The sequence below is a fragment of the Amblyomma americanum genome, chromosome 10, assembly GCF_052857255.1.
Source record: "Amblyomma americanum isolate KBUSLIRL-KWMA chromosome 10, ASM5285725v1, whole genome shotgun sequence".
Lineage (NCBI taxonomy): Eukaryota > Metazoa > Arthropoda > Arachnida > Ixodida > Ixodidae > Amblyomma > Amblyomma americanum.
Window position 1 is genome coordinate 115,214,160 of NC_135506.1, and position 25,727 is coordinate 115,239,886.

The following is a 25,727-nucleotide window of genomic DNA, read 5'->3' on the forward strand; positions in this document are numbered from 1 at the left end:
GTTCATAAGGTCTGTAACCGCCGCGATCGACGTTGCGTCTAAGTTCCTGAGAGTCTTATTTGTTACTTTGTCTGGTCCTGCCGCAGATGTTGTCCGCAGTTTTCCAATTGCGTACCAGACCTCTGCGTCTGTGATGTCTGCGTCTAAGTTTGGACTAGGAGTCCCCCGGTAGTCTGGTTGTGTGGTACTATCATCCGTGTTTAGATAACGTTCTGCTAGCTCTTTGATTAGGTCTTCAGTTGTACCCTCATATTTATGTATGAGTCTGTACAGTTGACTTTGTTGCACGGGACGTGTTTGTTCTGGATCGAGCAGGTGTCTTAGAAGATGCCATGTCTTCTTATTTCCGAGCTGTCCATTGACGCTTTCACATATTTGGTTCCATTGTTGTGTTTGGAGAGTAAGTGTATGTTCCTCGATTCGCCTCTCGATTTCAGCGATCTTTTTGCGTAGTCGCTTGTTGTGTTTTTGTTGCTTCCAGCGTTTTTGGAGGCCTTTTTGTGCCTGCCACAGGTGTAACAGTTTTGAGTCTGCAATCTGCTCCTTCTCAACTGGCACCACAACGCTAGTGGAGCTGACATCCTCATTCAGGGAGATAGCCCAGTCGCTAAGGTTAGAGATCTCCTTTGGAGCTGTTTTGTCGCGAAGTTGCCTGAACTTGTCCCAATCCGTGGTTCGTATTTCTTTTGCTTTGTTTTTAAGTTTTGTCGTGGGGAAGGTGATGCTAAGGATGAAGTGATCACTACCAAGGTTTTGCCCGGTGTTGACCCACTTTGCGTCCTTGACGTTTTTAGAGAGGGATAAGTCTGGAGATGTGTCTACACATACACTGTTACCCATGCGTGTGTGGCCGCTCGGGTTGTTTAGCGTTGTGAGCCCTAGTGACTGAATGATTTGCCAGAGCAGGTTCCCTTTCGGAGTTGCTTTGGTATATCCCCATGCTGGGTGTTGAGCGTTGAAGTCTCCCACAATTAATAGTTGAGCCCTAGCAGCCAGCTTTACTGTGTTTATCAACAAGTGTGGGAGTCCATTGCCTGTGTTTCTGGGAGGGTTGTATACATTAAGGATGAAGAGATTTGAGCCTCCTTTTTGCCTTGGTACTATTTCAAGTAGGGTGTAATCTTCTTCCGAATCATTTATAAAATGTTGAATTGCGGTGATATTTCTATGCACCAGAGTGGCTGTGAAGGAGCCGGCTGCGTTACTAGTATCATAATGAGGTGGCAGATATGCTTTATAGCCTGGCAGTGTAGCCCTGCCACTAGCTTCTTGCAATGCAATCACGTCTGGGGTTGGAACAGACGGTGCTTGTTGGATGTGGAGCTGCAAGTGGGCCCGCTTGCGGCGGAAGCCTCTGCAGTTCCATCGCCAAATTTCAAACTTTTGGCGTGGTGCCATGTTGGGTTATAGATGGTTGTGGCGTCGTGGACAGATCCAAGGTGGGGGGTAGGCGGGCCTCGATAGTTGTAAGCCTATCCATTATTTGCTGCATGCAGGTGGCTATTTGGGATACCTGTCCCTCTAGTGTTGCAAAGCGAATATCTATCTCTGCAAATTTGGTAGTAACGAGGCCTTGGAAGGTTGCTTGTTCTGTTGATATAGCGCTAGTTCTCTCTGACAGAGTATTGATGTCTGCCCTGAGTTTGGTAGGCGCTTTCGACGGCTGCGGGGTGTCGGCTTCCGAAGCCTCGGCCTTTCTTTTGGATTCCTCGCCTTCTTTTGTAGGATGCGGTCTTTTAGTTGCTATTCTGGCGTCTGTGTCCGTCGCGTTATGGGCTGAAGACTGGGACGCGTTGGAGGGAGTGTGGCAAATAGCGTCTGTTTCCATCGCATTATTGGTCGAATCCTGGGACGCGGTGGGTGGCATTCTAGCCGCAGTGGCATTCTGTACCTTGAACAAACAGCGCGAACAAAGACGAGCACAAAAGACAAGAAAGCGAACGACACGGCGCTGACTAACAACTGAGGGTTTATTGCTGATCACACAAGTATAAATACATGGATGTCGGCAATGAGGGAAAGGTTTACAAAGTGCAAAAAACCAAAAACAAAACGTAAATGTGACAACAGCAACATAAGCACGCTAGAAATCAGCAGAGATTATCAACCCCCAGGAGTGACAGCTCTTTTTGCAGAAGTGTTAGCGAAGGGGTACTTATACATGCATTTCCCTGCTTGAATATGTTGTATGCCTCGATAATTTCCCTCGCAGTTTTTTCCCGATTTTTGGCAATGACCTTGGTTTCATGATATAGCGGTACGCACTGTTTTTTCTCTTTCTTTGCCCATTCACAATCCCGGCAATGAATGCCGAGATGACCTGAAACTACTTTTGACACTTTATAGCTGTGTTCGCTCAGCCTTTTATTTATGCAACGTCCCGTCTGTCCAACGTACTGCCCTCCACAAGGCAGAGGGATGTTATAAACAACCCCCTTATCACAAGGAACGAAGCGTGACTGGTGCTTAGTTGTGCACTTCGCCACTTTTCCTTTGAACTCATTAACAGATCGGCACAAACCGGCCAGACGATCAGGCGCGGAAAACACAACATCAACACCTGCTTTTTTCCCCACTTTTTTCAGGGAGTGTGAAATTCCATGTAGATATGGAATCACAGCGACACGTTTGCGGTTGTTGTCCGATCCCTGGCCGTCTCGTGTAGCTGGTTCTGACTTGCTCTTCTTTAGGGCCGACTCAGCTACTGACGTGATAAGTTCTAGTGGGTACCCTACCGAAAGCAATCTTTTTACCTGGTGTGATACGCTGGAATGCATTCTGTGGTGGCAGGATTTTGTTAATGAGCTGTTCAAACAGGATCCTATGATACCCCTCTTAATGAGCTTGGAATGGCAAGAACCATAGGGAAGAAGGGGCTTGTTACCTCGGGGCTCGAAAGCCCAGCAAACGTGGCTAGGAGTGAAGTACAGGCCCTTGTGGAGGGCAGTACGTTGGACAGACGGGACGTTGCATAAATAAAAGGCTGAGCGAACACAGCTATAAAGTGTCAAAAGTAGTTTCAGGTCATCTCGGCATTCATTGCCGGGATTGTGAATGGGCAAAGAAAGAGAAAAAACAGTGCGTACCGCTTTATCATGAAACCAAGGTCATTGCCAAAAATCGGGAAAAAACTGCGAGGGAAATTATCGAGGCATACAACATATTCAAGCAGGGAAATGCATGTATAAGTACCCCTTCGCTAACACTTCTGCAAAAAGAGCTGTCACTCCTGGGGGTTGATAATCTCTGCTGATTTCTAGCGTGCTTATGTTGCTGTTGTCACATTTACGTTTTGTTTTTGGTTTTTTGCACTTTGTAAACCTTTCCCTCATTGCCGACATCCATGTATTTATACTTGTGTGATCAGCAATAAACCCTCAGTTGTTAGTCAGCGCCGTGTCGTTCGCTTTCTTGTCTTTTGTGCTCGTCTTTGTTCGCGCTGTTTGTTCAAGATGCTTAACCAACTAGCCCGCCAAAACGTGTTAACGCAACTTATTCTGTACCTGATGCGCTTGTAACAGGCGTTTAATGTCAGCCAACTCGTTTTTAAGGCTGGCAATTTCTCTGTCTCGGGATTGTAGTTGGATCTGAAACTCCTTCTCTCGAGCGTCAATAGATTGGGAGGCCTCTGCTGGCCAGCTCACCTTTTTATTGGAGCGGCTATCGCTGCGTCCGCGGCTTGAGCTTCTCTTGTCGTTCCCTGCAGGGTTCCCCAGGGGCGGGAAGGAGCTGGAGTTGTTCCGGCTGTGGCTGCCTCCTTTTCCGGTAGCACCGTGTTCCTTCTTCCTGGGCCTAGACTGGTGTCCGTGTAGTGATGAGTCGTTGTCCCCTTGCTTGGGTGTCTGGTTGCCATGGGGCGTTCCTTGTTTGTTCTTGTTGATCAGCCGGAATTTGCAGTTCCGGCTGCTTGTGTTGTGGCCCCCGTTGGAGACGATGCATACGGGTTGGCAGGTTGGCTGTTCTCCCTGAGGTGGAGGCGAGTGATTTTCTCCGCAGCGGCGGCAAAGGTTCGTTGTAGGTTTGTAGCAGACATCGGCCCGGTGTCCTACTCTCCTGCAGTTGTAGCATACCTCATGTTGCTTCCTGAAGGGGTGGACCCGAAAGACGCCGCACTGATAGATTACTTGGCTGGGTAGCTTCTTTCCAAAAAAGGTGATTTGTATTGTTCTGGATTTCCCGATCCTTCGGGCATCCACAACTTCTATTCCTTCGTTTCGGTGTCCGAAGCCTTGGCGAACCGCTTCGGGCGAGTCTCCCGCGTAGGCGTTGTAAATGACCCCTTTTACCGAGTCTTCGGGCGCCGCCACGTACGACGTTACGTTGTAGGTTTGACCTTGGAGGTTCAGTTTTTCAATATTGGCGTATGCAGTCGCCCGTTGACGATCGGGCGTGCATAGCGTAAAGGTGTTGTTGGCCGTATTGACTCTGATAATGTCTTCATTCTTCACCGTATCATACGGCAGCCTGGCCACCTCGCAGGCGCAGAAGAGTAGTAGTCCGGGCGCAAAGTCCCTCAGATTCCAACCTTGTGGTCGGCAGACGATTTTGTAGTCGTCGGTCGGTAAGCGCGGGAGGAGGGCTTTCTTGCTGAGTGCAAGTAGCTTCTTCCCGTTCTTTCGCGATGGAAAATTGGAATTAGACTTGCCTTGGCCGTGCCGCTGCGCAGGCTCGTCGTCGGTTGATGCGGGCCCTTTATTCTTCAGGCCTCGTTGTCGGTCGCGGTAACGAAGAATGGTTTCCCATTTTCCGGCCTCGAGCTCCGACGGTGATATTTTCTCGCCTTCCACGGCGTACTCTATCTGTGCGGGTCCCTGGGCGCTCAGTTCCCGGCGGAGAGGTGACGAGCTAGGTCGAGCTCGATGGCTAGGCCGGCAGTCAGCCGGCAATATGCCTAGGTGTCCGTAGATTGGCAAAATCCGGCTGCAGCAGGCACTGGACAATGGCCCGGATGGCGTCCAAAATATTCGAGCCCGAAGGCTGACTCTTTCTGCCGAAAAGTGGCTTCGAGGCGGGAGCCCATGCGAGACACGTCAGCACAGCTCCGTCCTCCTTCTCTTCCTACACAAGTGGAGATATCAAACGCAAGAACAGCACCAATTCAGCCACAGATACAAACGACCCGCGGCACGCAGGACGATGCTGATGTCGATGGGCAGGTCGTCCCAGGCAGACGGCGCTACAACGCTACCTACGAAATGAACTTTTTCTGCAACTGATTCGAAATGCGCTGGAAGCATGGCTCACAATTATTAAGAAATGACACCACAATAGCACCATAAAAACAATGAAAGCTGACAGCAAAAATAACGAAAGTACAGATTTTAGACAAAACTGCCAACCATAAAGTCAAAACCGAAACTGCAAGGAATGCACTCGGAAGGCAACTTCACCATTTTTTTTTGTCATCGAAGCGCTTTGACCTACAGCTGCACCAACTTGAGTCTCAATTTTGAAGCGTGAAAATGTTATTTCTAAAACCGGCGCCATTTTTTTCCGGTCAGAGTCGCGACAGCGCCTGCGTCACGGCAGCGGCAGATCTGCCAGGCATGAAAAGTATTTCAAGCAGAAATTTACAAGCTACATATGTACACCATAGGTCTAGATACTCTTTCTCGAATCAAATGCTCTCTCGTAACCGAAACAAGATTGGTTTCGGTTCCATAGCGTGCACTGCCATCAGACAGTACACGGGCCTCTAGCATTAACGCCTCCATCGAAATGCGACAGCCGCCGCGGGATCGAACCCGCGTCTTTCGGGTCAGGAGCCGAGCACAATAACCGCAGCAGCGGCTGAACGGAGGTGCTGGCATTCATTGAGGTATGTGGAAGATATGGCGAAGCTATTATAATTATGCAGTCTCAATCCCTTTTCTTGAGGTGTCATATCTCGTTTCACAATTGGACGGGTAAAGATTGCAGGCTGAGATAAGCCGCGTTTACAAGAATACAGCAGTGCCGCACCGCATACTTCGCGGACGCGACACGCCACTATTAACGTATGTGCTATCGGGCACAAAAGTTTGCGGGACGAGAGTTCTTGGAAAAACGTTTATTGCAGCTCCACCTCGCTATTCAGTCGCCAGATAATGTATGAAGTATACTAACGAGTGCTTGGCTAAGGTGGCCTAGCTTGGCCATTGTCTGGGCCCTTGGCAAGTTTCGACTTTATCATAATGGCCGTTCTTTTGACGTGGTCACCAACCACCATGCCCTATGCTGGCTTTCTTTGCTAAAAGATCCCTCCGGTCGCCTGCCCTGGCTCGATGGACTCTCCATCTACAAGAATATAACATACGTGTCGTATATCGGTCTGGCCGCAAGCACCATGATGCTGATGCCTTGTCCCGCTCCCCGCTGCTGGCCGAGCTTGCCAGCCTCTCTGCCCTCGAATCCGCTGCGCCTTTGCTCAACACCTGCGACATGACTTCTGAGCAGCGTAAAGATCACTGGATTGCCTCTCTTCTTGATTTTCTCTCTGCCCCATCTACGGCACCAGCGTACCGCACGTGGAAAATTTTTAAATTGTAGGGTTTAACATCCAAAAACAATCCGGCGGCTACAAGGGTCGCCTTAGTGGAGGGCTCCGGATTAATTTCAAGCACGCAAAGAAGACTGAAGAGACATACACTTAATGTGACCATGCTGCCTCGAGAACTTTTGCATAGGCTGTCAGAAGCAAAAGGCCAAGGGCTATCCCGAACTATTTCCTGCGTACTGTCTCATGGTGTCAGAAGCTTCAAACCATTTAGGTAAAGAGAGCTAATTGATCAACAGCTCAGAGCGAGACTAACACCGTTCTTGCTTCAGGTTGTTGATCAATTTGACCTCACCATGACATCTGCTAGGCATCCTGGTTAGCTTAAATGTAGAGTGACTGCCCAGGCAAGCAGTGGTCCCTGGTTTTATCCCCAGACTAAGACGAATTTTCCTTCAGCTGCAAAGCTTCTCAGAAAGCTGTCTAGCTTTGCTCTGCAACCGTATAACTGCGATCAAGTAGAAACTCATGAGTAATTACAGCCTAAATTTAAATGCACTTCACCTCTAGTGTTTCCCTTAAACACTTTGGACTACATTCTGAATGTGCATTCCAAGAGCATCTTCCATTCCCCAATATTATCCTTGCCCTAAAACAGTTAGCAATCTGAAACTCAAAACAAAACAATAGGCTCCATGCTGACACTGTCAACAGGAATTTTCTATTCAGTATTGAAGAATATATGCGTCCTATTGTAACGATATTTTTGATACAGCATTGTGTACACAGACTTAGGACACAAATCAATCGCACTCTCACTTTACAGTTCTATTCAGTGCCTCTCATGATGAACCTTCATGTCTACTCTTTGGTTATAAGAGGGTTTTTGCTGCAGTGCTGCCTCCATTACCTACCCCTTTCCAATTTCCTATTCTTCTTTTGCCAAGGCTGTGGAGTCTGAGTGCACCTGTTTCAGTTAATAGGTATATTTAGCAGGCTAGTAGCTGCAGTCCACAGAGTGTTTGAAGTTACTTTCCTTGCAATGGAATAAAATGTAGCAGGAAGCTTTTAGACAACTGGATTCTTACGCTGCAAATCTGTTGGACCTAACATGTGCTTTCTGGCAGTTTCTCAGGGTCATCTTTCTGCATTTTTGGAGTACACTGAAACTTAAAATTAGAGACAATGTTAGATAATGCTTTGTGCAACATGCATGGAAGCAACTTCACATTTTTTTGCCGTGGCTGCAATCCTAGCAGGATGACCTAGAGCATGAAGTAACACATGCTGACGTTTTAGTTTAGGTTCCCTGTTGGGCTTTCTAGAAACTATATGCTTGCTGCATGAAGTCGAGGGTTGGACGGATACCTGTATGGTCGGGGCTGTACGTGGAGAAGGCAGAACACTCAGCAAAATAAAATGAACTCCTAAATGACGTTTCAGCTCCCACACGGGAGCCTTGTTCACAAACAGGTGCAGACGTGTAAGGCTGGCTATTTAAGCTTGAAAATGTGCCCTAGGCAGCGGGCGTATGCACTAGGAAGTGCCCCGTCCGTGCAATTAAGAGTGTGTTTGGTTGTCTGGATCATTAAGGATTCTAGATATAGACAGCTCTGGAGATTCTTTTCTGTTTTCAAAATGCACTCGTTGCTCAATCTATATGATGCTGCTTGCTTTCAGAATTTTCGAAGAGTGCATTTGACGAACCTTTCTTGTTTGCAACATCATACTGGTGTTGTTTCAACCTTTCAACGGAGTTTCCACTTTCACCCACATGCACATGGTTTTACAGTCTCTGCAGGGTATACTGTACACTACGCCCGGAATTTTTTTTTTTTTGGTGCGGACAACAGCTTATACCTGGCTTGAAAAGCGATGATATTCTAGAGTTTTGTTTTTATTCATTATTCTCAGCAATCACTGTCTGCAACTCTCTACTAACAATCATCACATCATCTAGTACAGAAGCATCATTCCATAAAAGGTTGAAAAAGTGTGTACTTTTTAATTACCTTCATTTGCCATGCCAATGAACCCTGTATTTATTGTGTATGGCTTTTATTGCTTGAGTGCTTTTGTATAGTATTATGTTCTCTTTTTGCCATGTTCCTTAATGAGTTTGTAAAATTGAGCATGCTTAATCTATTTTTTTGTTGTGATTGTTAATTCCTGCTGTACCTGTTTTCCGATATTTAGTTGCTATCTGCCATATGTTTAATATGTGTCATATATACAATTAATAACAGGAGGTCCCCCTGACAGTTTCTACTCGGGGCCTCCTCCTCTACTAATTTATTTACCTCAGGCCTGCAGTAGTTTTTGAATAAACAATAATGTATGTCAAACAAAACTTTGCAGTGGTTATTCGTCATCTGCATGCCGCCTTGCTCACATACTGTTAGATTCACACCGCCTGCTAAGCTAGACCGCATGCTGAAGGTCAGATTTTGAGTTAACGGGATTGGTATATTATTCCAAGATGTTAAATAGGCCAAGGTATTTGGTCCTGATGATATTCCTCCAGTGTAATTCACAAATTGTGTATGATTCACCTACTTTGCTAAAAGCTTTGCAAACTGTTCATATCACCTTTACAAGAAAGTGTTGTAATCACTTCGATAGGTACAGAGTTAATCATATTACTTTAAGAACAAGCAAGACATTTATGTTTAGGAGTGCTTTTTATCTCAGGTCTTGGATTAAGCATGTGAATTACATTTGGAAGAGGCAGCCATCAGCTCCTGGTTTATTACAGTAGAGATTCGGTCATTTGCAAAGTGATTTCAGAATACAGCTGATAGTCAAGTCTGACCTATACTTGAGTATGGATGTGTTTATTGGGGCTTGCATACTTGGCCACTTATAAGTAAATTAAAAAATTCACAACAGTGCTGCTTGATTTCCACCGGGAAATTAAAGACAGCAACTCAGAATGACGGAGCAAATGCAAACTGAAATAGAAACAGCAGCAGAACGACCACGGGAAAAATCTTTGATTAAAATCTTTCTACAATATTTACTTGCTAAAACTGCTGTAAACTGTGAGAAATATACTCAACCAACAACTTAATTACATATTCAAGCATTTCAAGCATGTTTTCCATCCTTCTGTTTTTTACCTATCCTAGAGTAGAACAGCTTAGTGTCAAGTACTGTTCATATATTATCCAATGGTACTTTCTTCCATGATTTCAATGAGCAGACTTCTTTTTCAATATCTTTAACTCCTTGGATGCTATGGGGTGGTGCAAGTAACTATTAAAAAATATATTGATGTTCAGAGAAGTAGCCACCTTTTCTTTATACTGAGGACACTAGATAAGCTCCAAGCCATCAAAAGGGGGCTCACTACACAACATCAAAACAGTCATTATGCATTGGATAAAAGGAGCAAGCACATAAACCACGCATGGAAAGCAGGTCTCTAAGTGAGAGAAGCTTGCACTTTCAGAAGCAATATCACTTATGTTTAGGACCTACCAGATCACAGATTGCAGAAGATATGTGGATGCGACATCGAGCTCAGATTAGACACAGAGCAGTGGATGCAATATTAATAATGACTACTGTTTGCACAATTTATTTAGGGGAGGTTGTGCTTAGTGGGATTTTTCCCTTCCTGTGCCCAATGTTAAGATAAGACAAGTATATGCCATCATGAAACTGTTTGCAACAGTGTCTAAATTAAGGAAATGATCTTACAGCCCAATACACTGTTCTAGGTTACCTGACACAATTGACACAAGCTCCTTTATTTCAGTTTCGCCTAATCAATCATGCGACAACGTCGCCCGTAACCGCGCGCAGTTTTCATGAGAGGTGTGAGATAGATATGAACGTTTGACGATTCAGCAATTTGAAAAAAAAGTGCCACAACCCAAGACGAAGAATGGGCAAAATGAGTATGGACTGTCGTGACAATTTTTGCAGTAAACCACAAAAATATACGCTGAAAACCTACATCATACAAAAACTACTCCGGCAGGGACATTACAGCAGCCCCGCAGAGAAAAGTCTCAACATAGCGACGGTTACGCAGAAAAATCACCGACAATGAAACAAAAGTGCCAGAAGGAATGTTGGCTTTCTTATTGTGAAAGGCCAGGAATTTTACACACTGCCTGTGACACTCACCTATTCGCACAAATGCAGGCCAGGCTAGCGTTACTGCAATACAACTTGGGCCTGGCAGACGCTTGCATTTGTCGGGAACGGACGTGGGCAACACTCAGTGCTGCCAACCTCGAAAGCCACTTCTCCCCCAAATCTTCACTCAAACTTCCCTAGATTTACATAGATCCGAAAAATAATATTCAGGCATGGAAAAAAGGTGCGTAGCTGAATTGTGAACTCGTTTATTTCGCAGAGACCCTTTTACCACACTTTGGCAGCAACTTTGAATACAATAACACATTGATTTCCCATGCAAACTCGCGTAGCACATGATCACGGGTAAGGAAAGCATTAGTTAATATCAAAACCTAATAAATCCTGGCCTAAGCCCTGAAATGAATGAAAATCTAGCAGTGAACACTTACGCTCACCGGCTGCAGTCAAAGAGCGAGGGCAATCCACTTTGTGCCCAAATGTGGGCGTGAACAAACAAACGCTAAAACATAGGACACGTCATTCGGGTGGCATCCCGACTGAGTTTCACTCCTGTATATACATTTCTTTTTTCATGAGGCCAATTAAGCGTTCGTTCACTGCAAAACCATAACAGTTGGCCCCTCCTAGAACCCGCTTGGCGTGAAGCGTAGCTGCCGGGGTTTGCGTCACCAAGCTGTTTCTGGTCTTTGTTTGCATCAGGTTGATCTGAGAGAAAACTCTCTCCACTGTTGCACTGCAGTGCGGCAGAGAAGCTTGTAGACGAAGTCGCTCAAGAGAGGCAACATTGGGCTCCCGTCTCCTTGCCTGGCGTCTGTCACTCGTTTCCAAAAGCGTTGAACGCTCGCATCTGCCGGCAGGTCCATTTCTGTATTGAGGAGCACTCTCCATTCTGCGTCAGTTTTGTTCATTTCTCTTTCTGGCACCAGAGAAGGGAATGAGGTGGCAAGTGGGGCTATTGAAGAAATCCGCTTTTCGATGACAACTTGCGGGTCGATTGCCTCCAGTCTCTTCATCTGGACGTTGTCCAATGGGAATCTGGTTAATATCTGGCTTGCCGTACCTCGTACCTCCTCCCGGCCCGACCACGCCACCTCTATCCCAACAACGCTTTCCCCTTGTGCACATGGCGCATAACCAGATTCTCAGAATCAAGGTGGTGAAGAAACAGTGAATAAGGAACCGATTCACATCGAAAAATTAAAAAGGCCCGTGCGGAAAGTAAAATTTCTCTAGATTACAACAAAAATCCCTTTTCCCCTAAACAACGTTCAAATTCCCTGGATCTAGGGGAAAATCCTTAGGGGCGGCAGCACTGGCAACACTGCACTTGGCTGCAGCGTCTGTTTTGGCAACATTGCACTTGTCGGGAACTGGCGTGGGCAACACTGAAGTTGGCTGCAGCGTCTGTTTTGGCAACATTGCACTTGTCGAGAACGGGCGTGGGCAACATTGGGCTTGTCTGCAACAACTAGCAAACGGAAATACGCGTCCGGGCGCCGTGCGGCGGCAGCGCTGCAGCGCATTGTTCAGTTCCGCCGCAGTGAACGGCGCATCACATGGACCTTCCGAGGCGACGGGCGAGGGACTGGTGTCGCTTCTGGGGCTCTCAGGAGGAGCTATGTTAGCTGCGTTTGCGGGGCTGGGCGGCGCGAACCGATCGGCGAACCGCTCTGCCAACTCTTCAAAGCTGAGCCCGCTGGAAATTGCGAGGGCGGCCAGTGGTTGACGGTTTGCCTGTGGTTCGGTGATGCGCGGCAGGCTGTACATCTTCCTCCATCCTTTGACATAGTGAAGTCCACTGCCGGCGGTATAGCTTGTTGGCGTGGCGGCGCGCTGCCGCGTCCAAGCGGTTGTAGACAGTCCAGTCGGCGGCTCTGTCAGTCCGTCGCGCCCGTCGCTCTGCGCGATCTCTCTTCTCGCATAGATTGAGCAGCTTCACATCAGGTGTGGACTGCCCTGCCCTTACCTCTGCTCGTTGGGTGGCTGCGAGAGCGCTTCGAACTAGACTTGAAAAGAAATCTGCGCCAGTGGCCGCCGCCTCGTCGACCGCCCGCCTGAACGCACTCCAGTTGGTAATGGAGTAGGCACGTTTGGGGCGCGCCTCCAACGCAGTGGGTTTGATTAGGATGGAGTAATGATCCGAGCCCCAGAGAGATGTTGATCGGCGCCATGTCACCTCGATGCCTCTGGATGCGAAGGCAACGCCGATGCAGGAGCCGGTTGTTCCGCGTCGTCGAAAGGTGGGCTCGCCGCTGTTCAAGGGGGTGAGTCCCATCTGCGTTGCTGCGTCGTGCAGGTCGTCTCCACGCGCGGAATGACGCACACTGCCCCACGCACTATGGTGGGTGTTAAAATCACCACAGATGATTTGGTGCGGGACAAAGCACGAAGACACAGCCCGAAAACACAGCGCGTTCCACGCGACAGCTGGACGCACATAAACACTGGCCACCGACATGTCAACACCACCGACGCGCACTGTCACCACCACGCACTCCTGGGCGTCAGATATCGCCGCCGCCGAGCCGACGAGGGTATTCTGAACGTCCTGCCGCACGTATATCGCGCACCTTGATTTCCCGGGGCGATGAGATGTGTCACAACAGGGCACTGCGGCACAGGTGGGTTCCTCGCACGTGGTGGCTGAGTGGAGCCAATGTAGCCAAGTAGCCGCATCTGGGGCTCCCCGTCATGTGAACGTACGTACGTCTCCTGCAGCGCAATAACTTCCGGCGAATCCTGTGCGATGCGAACTCGCATTTCGGCGTACCGCGCCGCAAGTGAGCGCACGTTCCACTGCAGGATGTATGGTATGCGGGAGGCAGTCCGGCGGCTAGCCATCATGCTGGCTTATCTGTGCGGGAGCACCCGCTGCTTCTAATGGTACCTTCGACTGGTCGCTCCGATTCTCTCAGTTAGAGCGACCGGAGCGGGGGCAGCTCCCGATCTGAGGAGGATGCAAGACTCGCCAGCCGAATGTGCAAGTGCTTTTCAGAGCAGTGAGAGGGACGGAAATCGCAGGAAAGGGCTACTTCCTCCAATCACAGACCACAGCGCCGCCGAGCAGCCGATGCCCGCAACAGGAGTGACAGTTTCTGTTTGCGGCGAAGTGCAAGCGAAAGTCCACGAACGTATCCCTACCGTCCTGACAGCTTCCTAGTATGAACACACCGACGACCGCTTCGCAGCAGCTGTTATTCTCCCTTTACGACGGTAAGTTTGCAATACGAAGAGTGTGCACAGTGCGTTGAAACCCACAACTGGCTCTTTCCAGCGCTCAGGATTTGTGTCACTTGGTCAGCTTGGTGTGGTGTGTGCGCCTCACTTTCGAAGTACTACACATTATTAAAGCAGTTTCACATGCTATATGACTGAGCGAGTTCTACGACAAGTGGCGCGACGTAGTGAAAAATTTCCTACCTTTCCGTTCGAACCTTGTCGCTCTGGCCGCGCGAAACAGGTGCGTGCACCGCGGCAGTAGAAATTGCGAGCGTTGTAGTTTCGCATTTAAAACAACCTTTATTTGTTATGTGCATTTACGAATTGCGTTGTGGCCTGTCCTGGACATGTGCGCTTGATAGCGAATGAATGCGCCAGTGCACAGCACCAAGTATGCGGGCACGCTGCTCACCAGCTCTGTAGTAGGCTTGCAGTACGTTCAGGACTTAGCAGCAGTGCCAGGCTCTCTGCCCCGTATCATGTGCTCGTACCATCTGATACCTGTTACAAGTCGTACTCCGTGCGATGGTACATATGTGTCAGAGGAAGTAATGACGGCTAGCGGCGGCTTTTTCGTGCACAACTAGGTATGGGCACCGAGGCCGCACGGCTGCTTGAGCCGCCAAAAGCCTGATCGTTGCACAATTACGCGGAGTGTCGACCAGTATGAAACGTACACTTTAGCCCGATTCAACAATAACCCAGGTGGTTTTTTCGGGCAGCGTGGAGCGGTATGTGTACATAGCGAAACTTCATAATATGCAGTGGAATCATCAGCAAGAGCGAAACTCCAAAATGTAATGTGTTGCCACATGAAATTTAGTACTGGGTTCATAATAAACTGCAGCCTCCGCGGTGGCTCAGTGGCTACGGCACGTGCTGGCCCGAAAGACGCGGGTTCGATCTCGGCCGCGATGGTAGAATTTTGATGGAGGCGATATTCTAGAGGCCCGTGTACTGTGCGATGTCAGTGCTCGTTAAAGAACCCCAGGTCGTCGAAATTTCCGGAGCCCTCCACTACAGCGTCCCGCACAGCCTGAGTCGCTTTGGATGGTAAACTCCCATAAACCAGAAACAAAACCATAATAAACTTCATCGGTTATGTCAGCTCACCAGGAAAGTATATGCATTGAAAAGTTGTTTACAGGGCTGAGGACGTGGGTTATTTTGTTCTTGACAGCTATTGGATTTAACACACTTTACATATTGTGAATATTTTTTGTCGGTTTCTGTGGCAGACTCAGCAGGCATAAGTTACCTTCTGTCTATCATCCATGCGTGAGGAAGTAATTTAAATGTTTCCCAATTTTTGTTCCTGAACAGAGAGCCAAGGAAGCGAAAATCAAGTACAGCTGCACACAGTGCCTGAAAATGAGCAGTCGAGCAGCAGCATGACCTCACCTTATGGTATGTATATATACCGCCAGGTGCAATCTCACGTCTTCGATGTGAAACCATTTACCTTCTTGCAAAGCCTTGCATGTCTGTAATAACATTTGTCATGCAGCAGTATTAGTGCATGTGCATTTTGCATCTATAGTAGAGCAAGCTAACTGCAAGCATCAAATGTTACGAATGTGCTTTTTTTATTCATATCTTGTGACAGGACCATGAACTACAGGTGAAACAAAGCTGCTTCTGGACTGTTATGTACGCTACACGCCACAGGTGGGGCCTCAAAGGAGGTTCCGCAGCAAGAAGATGATTTATGAGCAGATTGCTCAAGACATATACTCAAGACATGCACAGGAATCCCGTGTGAGACAAGGTTCAAGACGCTGGCCAAACGAAAACGCAATGTGGACAGAAATAGTGGAACTTCTGGACAGTCTCGCTGTGCAGTGCCATATGGAGAATAATTTGCAGCTATCAGAGCAATTGATGACAGCATTGAGCCTGAAGTTCTGTGAGGTGTGGGAAAAGTTTCATACAAAAAGACCATCTCAAACACTGCTAGTGCAGCTCCTTCGAGTGTCAGCTGCTCTGATGGCATCGAGGAAAGCGTCAATGATATATCATCTGATGACCCTACGGTAGATTCTGGCTCATCATTTGAGGAGAAAGAAAATCAAAGGTACCGCACAGACAGAAAGATGCGCCCGAGCACATCTAGGATGCAGGAAATGGCATTATTTTTTGAGGAAATGCGAAAGATCAACAATGAAAAAGAAGCTCGGCGCGAAGAAGGAGAACAGAGAAAAGTAGATTGGCACCAGGCACTACTCAAAGCTCATGCGGAGCAAATGGCAGTGCTGAAAGATATTTTGAACTCAAAATAAGAAATAGTTCTTGATTGAAAGAGCATATTTATTCAAGAATATTCCTTGTCAAAGAGTGCTGTAGTCAAGAATGCTTTGTTTATACCTTTTGAAAGCCACAACATGTGTTCATAAAAGTGCAATGAAAGTTTGAGCAATTAAAAGTGCGATAAAAGTATGGGCAATGCAATCGTTTGTTCTCAACATCATTGCAGCTTCAAAAGAGCTGTGCCAGAGCGTCCCTTTTCAGTTGGGGGCGCTGAGAGCGCGAGTGACAACGGACGAACTCCACGTGAGCTCCGCTGATTTCGTGTTTTTACCCTAGACAGTGAGACCCTACAATACTTCCGTTGATATCACCGGTTTCCTGAAGACGAGCGGAATCCAGGGACACCAACCAGAAGTACGTACAACAAGTTTTGACCATTTTAGGTCAACTTTTCCCCGTGACCAAGCCAGATGCCTCGCTAGGCCTACTGCGCCGCGCCGAAGAATACGGAGCTCTGCGTCGCAGTGGCGTTCGCCACCTGCGTCGCAGCAGCGTTCGCCAGCTGGGCAGCGTTCGCCAGCCGTGGACCGTGCCCGCGCGCCGTAGTTCGCCATGAGGGTCACCGTAGAAGGCATCCCAATTTCTCGAGAAGAATTAGCAGCCAGTGATTGGTTGACTAAAGTTAACAAGCTCCGAGAAGCGCGAACAACATCAGGGCCTGCCGTGCCAGATTTCCCTGGAGACAAAGCGGGACCGAACCAAGCGTCCCAAATCGACAATGGGCTACGGGCGAAGACGGAAGCTGAACTCACGCCTCGGCAACGAGGACGCTTACTAGCCAAAAAATCTGTAGCATCGAACCAGCCTCGCTTACCCAGCAACGCTCTCAAGCTAATTGTGCGCCCACGGGGCGGACTGTTACTCTCCAAGATTACAACCTACCAACTACTGGAAGCAATTTGCACTGCTGCTCGCTTCACCAGGGACGCTGTTCGTCACGAAGAACTAATACAAGCTAACCTGATCCAGAATACTTTCGCGTACTGCACCCCAGTCGTCGAAAGAGCTGAACGGATGATGCAACTCAAAGAGATCACCGTTGACAAGGCGTATGAGATATCCGTCTACTGCGCTCCAGATGATAGCTCGAGCCGTGGTGTGATTCGCGGCGTCGACCTCCGACTGGATCGAAATACAATCCAAGCAGAGTTACAAGACAACCGTAACCCACCCATTCTGGACTTTCGGCGGCTCGGGAACACCACCGCAGTACTCATCACATTCGCTCAGCGCCAAGTGCCTACCTGGGTCTACTTTTGCAATAGTCGCCACAGATGCAACTTATTCAAGAAGAACTACGAGGTGTGCTATCGCTGTGGCGAGCTCGGTCATCGAGCCGATGTTTGTGCAAGCACAACTACTAAGTGTAGAGGTTGCGGACTATCCAATCCTACCACCGACCACACGTGCAAACCAATCTGCCGCCTGTGCGGCAAAGAACATTTCACGGGCGATAGTCGCTGCAGGGAAATCTTCAGGATTCCTTACGAAGTCATGCGCTGGAAGTGGGAGAAAATTCGAAATGCTGAGGCAGAGAAACTCAAGACCCAAGAGACCGCTAAGCGGATCACACTCCAGCGCACCAGCCGATGGGACCGGCAACGCTCCGATAGCCAGCAGCGGCAGCTCCGAGACCGCTCGAGCTCTTTTCCACCGCTCAAGTCTCCCGCTCCACGGATGGGTTCTCAGGGGACTTCCCGGACCAATCCCGGGCCACCTGCAGTCGTCCAGCAGACAGGGGACTCTCGTCATCCTTTGCAGCAGCCACCTGGTCTACTACCATCTCTACCCGATCTACGAGAACGTCAAGAACCGGTGAGTACGCAGGAAGGGACTCCCACTACTCTAGACACACTCAAAGCGATTATGGAACTGACAGCAGTCATCCAACAACTTATACTCAGAGTAGAGGCTCTCGAAAAGCCAATGGCCACACTCCCTTCGTCTCCCCCGCATCCGCAGGAATCATATGAATCAGTACCTATGGATATCGCTCCTCCCAACCGATCCGCACAAAAACGCAAAGCAACGTCCGACACCGACTCACCCGCGGAGGGTTGGCAGGCGCGTTTTGCCAAAGTTGAGGAAAGCTGCAACCTCAGTCAAACTCGCATCAAGGCTTTAGAAGCACACATCGAACGCTCACTCCACACAATCGGCTCACAAGTCACGCAACAATTTGACATGCTGAACAAAGCTATAGAAGCACAGGGCAAACTCCTCGCTGCCGTGGTACCCGCGGCCCCTGCGCCGACACCCGTTCAAACCCCTCAACTATCCCCGCCTAATCATGGCGAGCAGCTCGGGTAACACCACCATCTGGCAGTGGAACTGTCGTGGGTTCGCGCGTAAGCGTCCGGTCCTCCAGCAGTTCCTTGCCTCGAGTGATCGCCCCGAACTAATAGCTCTCCAGGAATGCGACAAGAACACGAAACTTGCCGGTTACAGTACATACCTATCGGAACGAGTAAAACCTCGAATAGCTACTCTCGTCAAATGTAACCTCACTGTCCTCCAACACAATTTAGATCCAACTTTCCCCGAATACGTCTTCTTAGAAATATTACCCCGACCCTCGCGTAAACGTTGCACTAGTCTGTTTATAATTAATGTCTACAGCCCTCCCCGAGCTCATAAGGATATTTTCGGTCCGCTTTTCCTCAAAGCCCAGCAGCTGGCGCAGGGGCAACCCCTCCTCATTCTCGGTGACTTTAATGCGCATCACCACGCTTGGGGCTACCACTATGACTCCGCTAAAGGTCGACGCCTTTGGAATGACTGGCATATGAATCAGCTGACTCTTATCACGGACGTGTCCTACCCCACTAGACACGGTACGGGCCTACATCGTGATACAACGCCGGACCTGGCCTTTACGACCTCCGGAGTTAAAGCGACTTGGTGTCACACTCACGAAAACTTTGGGAGTGATCACTTCGTACTCGAAATCGTAATACACGAGCCTACCAGGCAATGTACGCGGCCAGCTCAGGTGATTAACTGGGACTCCTTCCGGACGCACAGGAAACAGCAGGACAAACCTCCCGCTATAACTGATATCAAGGCGTGGACAACCGAAATTGTCAAACAAGTGGCCGACGCCACTCAAACCGTCGAGTTAGAGGACAGTATCCCACACTGCGACCGCTACTACGTCCATCTGTGGGAGCGCAAGAAGTCGCTCGAAGCTCTACTTGCCACTCGGAAATGGGACCGCAATATCCGACGTAGACTGGCGCGCGCACATACGAATATCGAGAAATATGCAATAGAACTCACTCGACAGAGCTGGCACAACATATGTGACCAGATGAACAACACTCCAAACGCTCGTAAGACGTGGAACCTCCTTCGACATTTACTCGACCCAGCAGGAGGCAAGCTCCAAACACGCCAACAGCTCGAGCGAATCTTCCACCAGTATCCTGGCACGTCTGACGAGCTTATACAAGAGCTTATAAATACTTACATCCGCCCTGAACCAACAACCAACCTCCCTTTCTATCAGGGCGCGGAAAATCTCTGTCTAGACGCTCCGATCACTTTAGCGGAGGTCCGAGCAGAACTCAATCACCTCAAGACGACTTCGGCGGCCGGTCCTGACCGCATTTCAAATAAAATGCTTAGGAATCTAGACGACGCATCCATTCATGCTCTTACCGACTATTTTCAAGAATGTTGGGCCAGCGGTACCATCCCTCAAGAGTGGAAATGCGCCAATCTAGTCCTCATCCCCAAGCCAGGCAAACCACCAACCTTGGCCAACCTCCGTCCTATCTCTCTCACGTCCTGCGTTGGGAAGCTGATGGAACACGTTATCCAGACCAGACTCTCACGATACCTTGAAGACAACCATCTTCTACCAGACACTATGTTCGGCTTCCGCCCTCATTTAGCAGCCCCGGACATTATGCTTCTTCTCCATCATCAGGTAGTCATGAGACGTACACTAGACACGAAAGTCATCGTCGGCCTCGATGTTGCCAAGGCATTCGACAACGTCCTACATGAAGCGATTCTTCAACAACTTCAAGCTCTCGGTGTCGGACATCGCATGTATGCGTACACCCGAAACTTTCTCACCGTCCGCACAGTGCAACTTAAAGCCGGCACGGGAGATCCTTCCATCATCTCTCCGGGAAACCGTGGCACGCCGCAAGGCGCCGTACTTTCGCCGATGCTTTTTAACGTCGCACTGATAGGCCTGCCGAAGCTACTGGCCGACATCCCCCACCTGCATCACAGCATTTATGCTGACGACCTCACACTTTGGATCACGCGCGGCAGTGACGGCCAGATTGAAGAGACTTTACAGACCGCGATCGAACGGATCGGAGATTATCTAAGTACAGTTGGCCTCACGTGCTCGGCGACAAAGTCCGAGTATATCATCATTCCTTCCCCGGGACGACGCCCTTCAAAGATACTTCCGGACATCAACCTCCAGGTGCAAGGAAACCCGATTCCTCGAACAGACAACATCAGGATCCTGGGCTTGCATCTACAGGCCAACGGCAGCAACAACATCACGATCCAACGCATCGACCAGTCGGTTGTGCAGATCGGACGCCTCCTTACGCGAATCTCCAACAAGCATCATGGCATGCGAGAGTCCAACCTCCTGCGCCTCGTTCAAGCTTTCGTCTGCTCCCCCATCACCTACTCTGGACCCTACTTACGTCTCACTCGTGCCGAAAGCGAACGGCTAGACGCGTCACTTCGAAAAGCATACAAGACGGACCTAGGTCTTCCCATGTCCACAGCTACCCATAAGCTCATGGCTCTCGGAATCTCCAATACCGTGAGCAAACTGATCGAAGCAACCCTCACCGCCCAGTATGTGCGGCTCTCACTCACACACGCTGGCCGAGCGGTACTGCAACAAGTTGGGATCTCCCCGCCGAGATCGGCCCCCAGTTACGCTGAACTTACATCGGAATATCGCCTAAATCTCCGCATTCCTCCCATTCCAAAACGGATGCACCCGGAACACCACGCCGAGAGACGGGCCGACCGGGTTCGTCAGTTCGAGAAACGCTTCAGCGGACGTCCGGACGTCACGTATACGGACGCCTCTTACCATCCATCGAGGCCAGCTATGGTGGCGGTAGCTCTCGCCCCTCACCGCAGCTGGTACACAGCCTGCAGCATTCGCAATGCAGAAACAGTCACCGCAGCTGAGGAGGTTGCCATTGCGCTCGCGCTAGCCGACCCTAATACCAAATTCGTCATCAGTGACTCTCAACAGGCTATTCGCAATTACGATGCTGGCCGTATCTCTTGCCAGGCGTTACACATTCTACGTTCTACAGCACCCTCTTCCACATCTCGCTTACTTCTTTGGGCTCCAGCCCACGAGTCGCTCAGCGGAAACGCCCAGGCACACACTCTCGCTCGAGATCTCAGCTGCCGAGCCGAGAGTGTGATCAGCCACCCTGATTCCGCTGACACTAATATCCCACGCGCTTCTCTACTCACCACTTACACGGACATACTCCAGCACTACCGACTCCAAAGGTGCACATATCCTCCCGCACACCGCGATCTAACAAGACGCGAGGCCGTCCAATGGCGCAAACTACAAACTGGCAGCTTCCCACACCCCCTCTTATACAGCAGGATCTTTCAGGAACAGATAGCCCCCATGTGTAAACACTGCTCAACTCCGGCCACACTCATACACATGGTGTGGACTTGTACACATTACAACACAGACAACGCAAACACCCCAGACACGTGGGAGTCTCTCCTGTGCACTTCCAAGCCAGCAGACCAACGCTGGCTTATCCAGCGCGCGGTGGAGGCCGCGGCATCCCAAAGGATCCCTGCCGACCTCCTCTAAGTCAGCGCAACCGGTCCTTTGACTGGTCCCCTGTTTTTGGGCGCAATAAAAGAGTTTACCTACCTACCTCCCTTTTCAGTTCTCCAAGCCTCCGAAGGGCACTTTCCCGAGCAGTGTGTCTGCTGGTCTGTTGCCGAGTCTCCTTGCTTGTGCCTGCAATGCCTTCCATCCATATCGTCATCACTTGGCACATCACAGTCACCAGCGTCCAGGCAAATGTTATGAAGGACACAGCAACTGAGGATGAGTTGGGTTATCTTGTCCACAGTGTGAAATTCCACAAACCGCAGCTGCCGAAATCGTTGCTTTAGCATCCCAAATGCGTTTTTAATTTTCACTCGTGTTGCAGCATGGCGGTAGTTGAACGAAATCATTGCCCGAGTCATGGTGCCATAATTCCCTGAAAGGTGTGATCATATATTCCCTTATTGGATATGCTGCATCGCCTAAGATGTGGTAGTTGTTATTTTCGCAAACCACTGGCAATTCTTCCTGCACGTTAGACAGCCTGAGGACTCTGGCATCGTGTATTTTGCTGGGTGTTCCAGTGAAAACGTCCAGAAATCTGCACCTTGAGTCGCAAATTCCTTGCATTGTCAGTGACACCTGGTCATGTCTGTTTACATAGGTAGACTTAACCTTGTCCGGACATCGCATACAAACATAGGTGCCGTCAATGCAGCCAATCACATTCGGAAAGCCAGCAATCTGAAACGCATTAGATGCATAAGATGACATTTCTGTGTAGCATTATATGCATGCTACTTCCATGCTTTTTTCTTCTCTACTGTATAAATGCTGAGAGTTTGACTTTCAACCTAATAAGCAATTGCGTCAGCTACCTGCCCACAACTGTTAGGCAGACCTAGAAAAAAAAGAATCCCTAGAAAGCTTGTAACATCATCAGGAAGAACAGTGCGAATTAGACAAGGACTAAAGGAAGAAACACATAGACTGGCACTTTTTCCTTCAGTCCTTGTCTAATTGGCATACCAACTCCAAATGGCATACCAACTCACCCAAGCATCAGTCCTAACGAATTGTAACATCGTAGAAAGGGCTCACTTTCTCAAATTCTTGAGCCACAGCTTCTTTGTCGCTTCCAAAGTAAATGATTTCTGGGGCAATGTCACACAGAAATTGCATCACTCTTGTGATTACCACTTGCACTGTTGATTCGGCCATGTCGAAAAGGGTGGCTACTTGCCGCATTGACGCCTTGTTGCCAGCGTACCTGGAAATTATCATTACATAAGAATAGTGTACATTCATAGAGCATCAGCGTGAAGATATGTGTGCGGAGATGCGCTGTGCTTCGTCCCTGCAGATCACTTTGAAGTGCCTGGCTGCACTCCAGACACTGAAGCACTTTATAAAGCACGATCGAAGAGGCGGATAAAGAGATGTAAGGAAATCCTTATTTTTCCCACTGCCGCCTTCTTGGAAACCTGTGCAAGTTTTGAACAGGCGTGGTTGACATGCCGTATTATCAGCTGCAACAATCGCCTGCCTGCTACAAGAATGATGAGAAAGGATATATGACGGAAAGGTGGTGGCGGCAGCAAAAACTCTTTAGTTCCAGCAGAAATCACATATTTGTCAGGCAATGAATGGGATTATGTTTATCACGGTGCAAAAGAGTGGTTATATACAGTGAGGCTTCTTTGGCATCTTTTTTAATTATTTCCTAGTGATACCCTTGACTGCAATATAGTTCGCGAATAGTCAGTAGACATAAGTCGTGGAGTTTAAATAATTATTAATGTGAAAGCATTTTATGGTTATGTTGCATCAGCAAGAATTGTGCGCGAATTCTGTCCGCACGATTATGTCACTCTGTGGAGATAAATGTGCAAAAGTTTGATTGTGTTAGGCAGTGCGTGAGTAGTTCCTGAAAATGAAAGTTCGGTTGCTGAATTGCAATTAATTAAATTTAATTAGTGAAAATAAATGCTGTGTTTGGAGCAGGTTTTGTGACTAATTCAATGAAAAACTATGTAAATGCATAGAAGGCTTACTTATTATAAGAAAAATAAAATAAATAATAAACTAGAAACAGAATAAAATAAGAAAAAACTTTTGAAAAGAAATTTTTAAATAAACAAAATTAAATACAAAATTTCAAGTGATAAATGGAGGACACACTTAAGTGCAATCCTGCCATTTTACCAAAAAAGAATGGCTGCAAAATACGGATATACAGTATTTTTTATCGCTTTAAAGAATAGTCATGCGGCCGATCGACTTGGTATGCACAAAACAGCACGGGAAACGCACCCCAAGAACATACTTTTTTCTCGATTCAGTATACAGAATAAACAAAAGACTGCTCACCAAAGAAAGGAGAGAATGTGCTCTTCTGCAGTTTTCACCGCAGAGCCACCGTGAGTTCGGTCCGAGGGGTAAAACCAAGACACCGCGAATCTCTCGATTAGCTCACGGCATGTCTTCTCAGGGAGACGAAAATTCCTGCGAAACTGGTTCAGAACAGGCATTTATAGACAGCCGCTTTCACAATGTTGACGTATCTTTTTCTTACCTCCTCCTCGGAGTAAAGCCGCACTACTGTCTCCAAGAAGTTTGTTACTTTCGGTATTTTTTTCGGAACACCGAAGAGTTTGACGAACATCAGCTCGTAAGCTCCACAGTCTTCGTTTGAACTAGTGGAGTCACTGCTGTCTCCTAAGTCCAGAAGAAGCTTTGACGGGGCGCCAAATGTCGCAATCTGCTTTTGCTTTGCCATGATATATTACGGCACAAAAATAGCGTAGGAAAGACCAACCTTCAGAACGAAACGGAACTATTGGCGCCTTCGCATTCGTCGATGCAGAATAACTGGTGGCCGTCGAAATAGGGCGAATATCTGTCACGTGACCACAACTCTGCGGGAGCGCCCAGTCGCTCTGAGAAAAAAGCCGGAGCGTCTCGAGCAGCTCTGAGCGAGAGCCAGCCGAACGTGGTCAGAGCGCCAGATTGCGACCAGCCGAATGTGCGTTCGCCTCTCAGAGCGCTACAGAGCGCTCTGAAGCGACCAGTCGAAGGTACCATAAGCAAGCCCGGTGTCCATCGGTGCCCTACGGGAAAAGTGCGCTGAGGGCGCGCGATCTCCGCGTCCCGTGCGTCAGGGGGCTGGCCATGAGAAGCGGCCGCATGCTCGGGCCGCGCTGTACGGGACGCCGGGCAACCGGATCGCCGCTGCCGCTGCCGGCGCTGCCGTTGCTTCGGTGGCTGCTGCTGCTGCTGCTGCTGGGGTGTTCCCCTGACGGCCTGCGCATAAGAAAGCGCGCGCGGCGTCTGCTGATGTTGCTGGGCTGGGGCCGCTGTTTCAGCTTGGACGACGGCTCGGACAATCCGCCTGGACATCGGTGCCATGGATGTGGCCATTAAAGTAGCAACGTGACGCTCTCGCTGCCAGTGCGGGCACGCTGGGTCAATGGCTGCGTGTCGTCCCCCGCAGTTAATGCAGCGGGGCTTGCTCGCGCAGGTACCAGGCTCGTGCGGCCCGCTGCAGCGCGTGCACCCGCCGCAGCGCGTGCATCGGGCAGGAGCAAGACACACCTCAGTGGCATGCCCCAGGCTGGCACTCTTGGCACACTGGAGCGGCCGGGGACGGCAGGGGCGGACCTCAAGCCTGCGCTTGAATATGGTGATGAACGCCGGTGGTGTCGGCGCCGCAAAATGGAGAGTGAGTGTGCTGCCCGACAGAGACGCCGACACCATCGGCACCGTTGACTCCGCCGCCGCTAGCAGCTCCTCCGCCGTCCTGCGCCCGTC

At 49.2% G+C, this 25,727-nt stretch overlaps 1 pseudogene; it reads right to left on the reverse strand.

The window, feature by feature from the left end:
* LOC144108647 (uncharacterized) overlaps positions 1 to 24,696 on the reverse strand; it is a 45,835-nt pseudogene extending 21,139 nt beyond the window's left edge.
* Between the last annotated feature and the right edge of the window lie 1,031 nt (positions 24,697 to 25,727).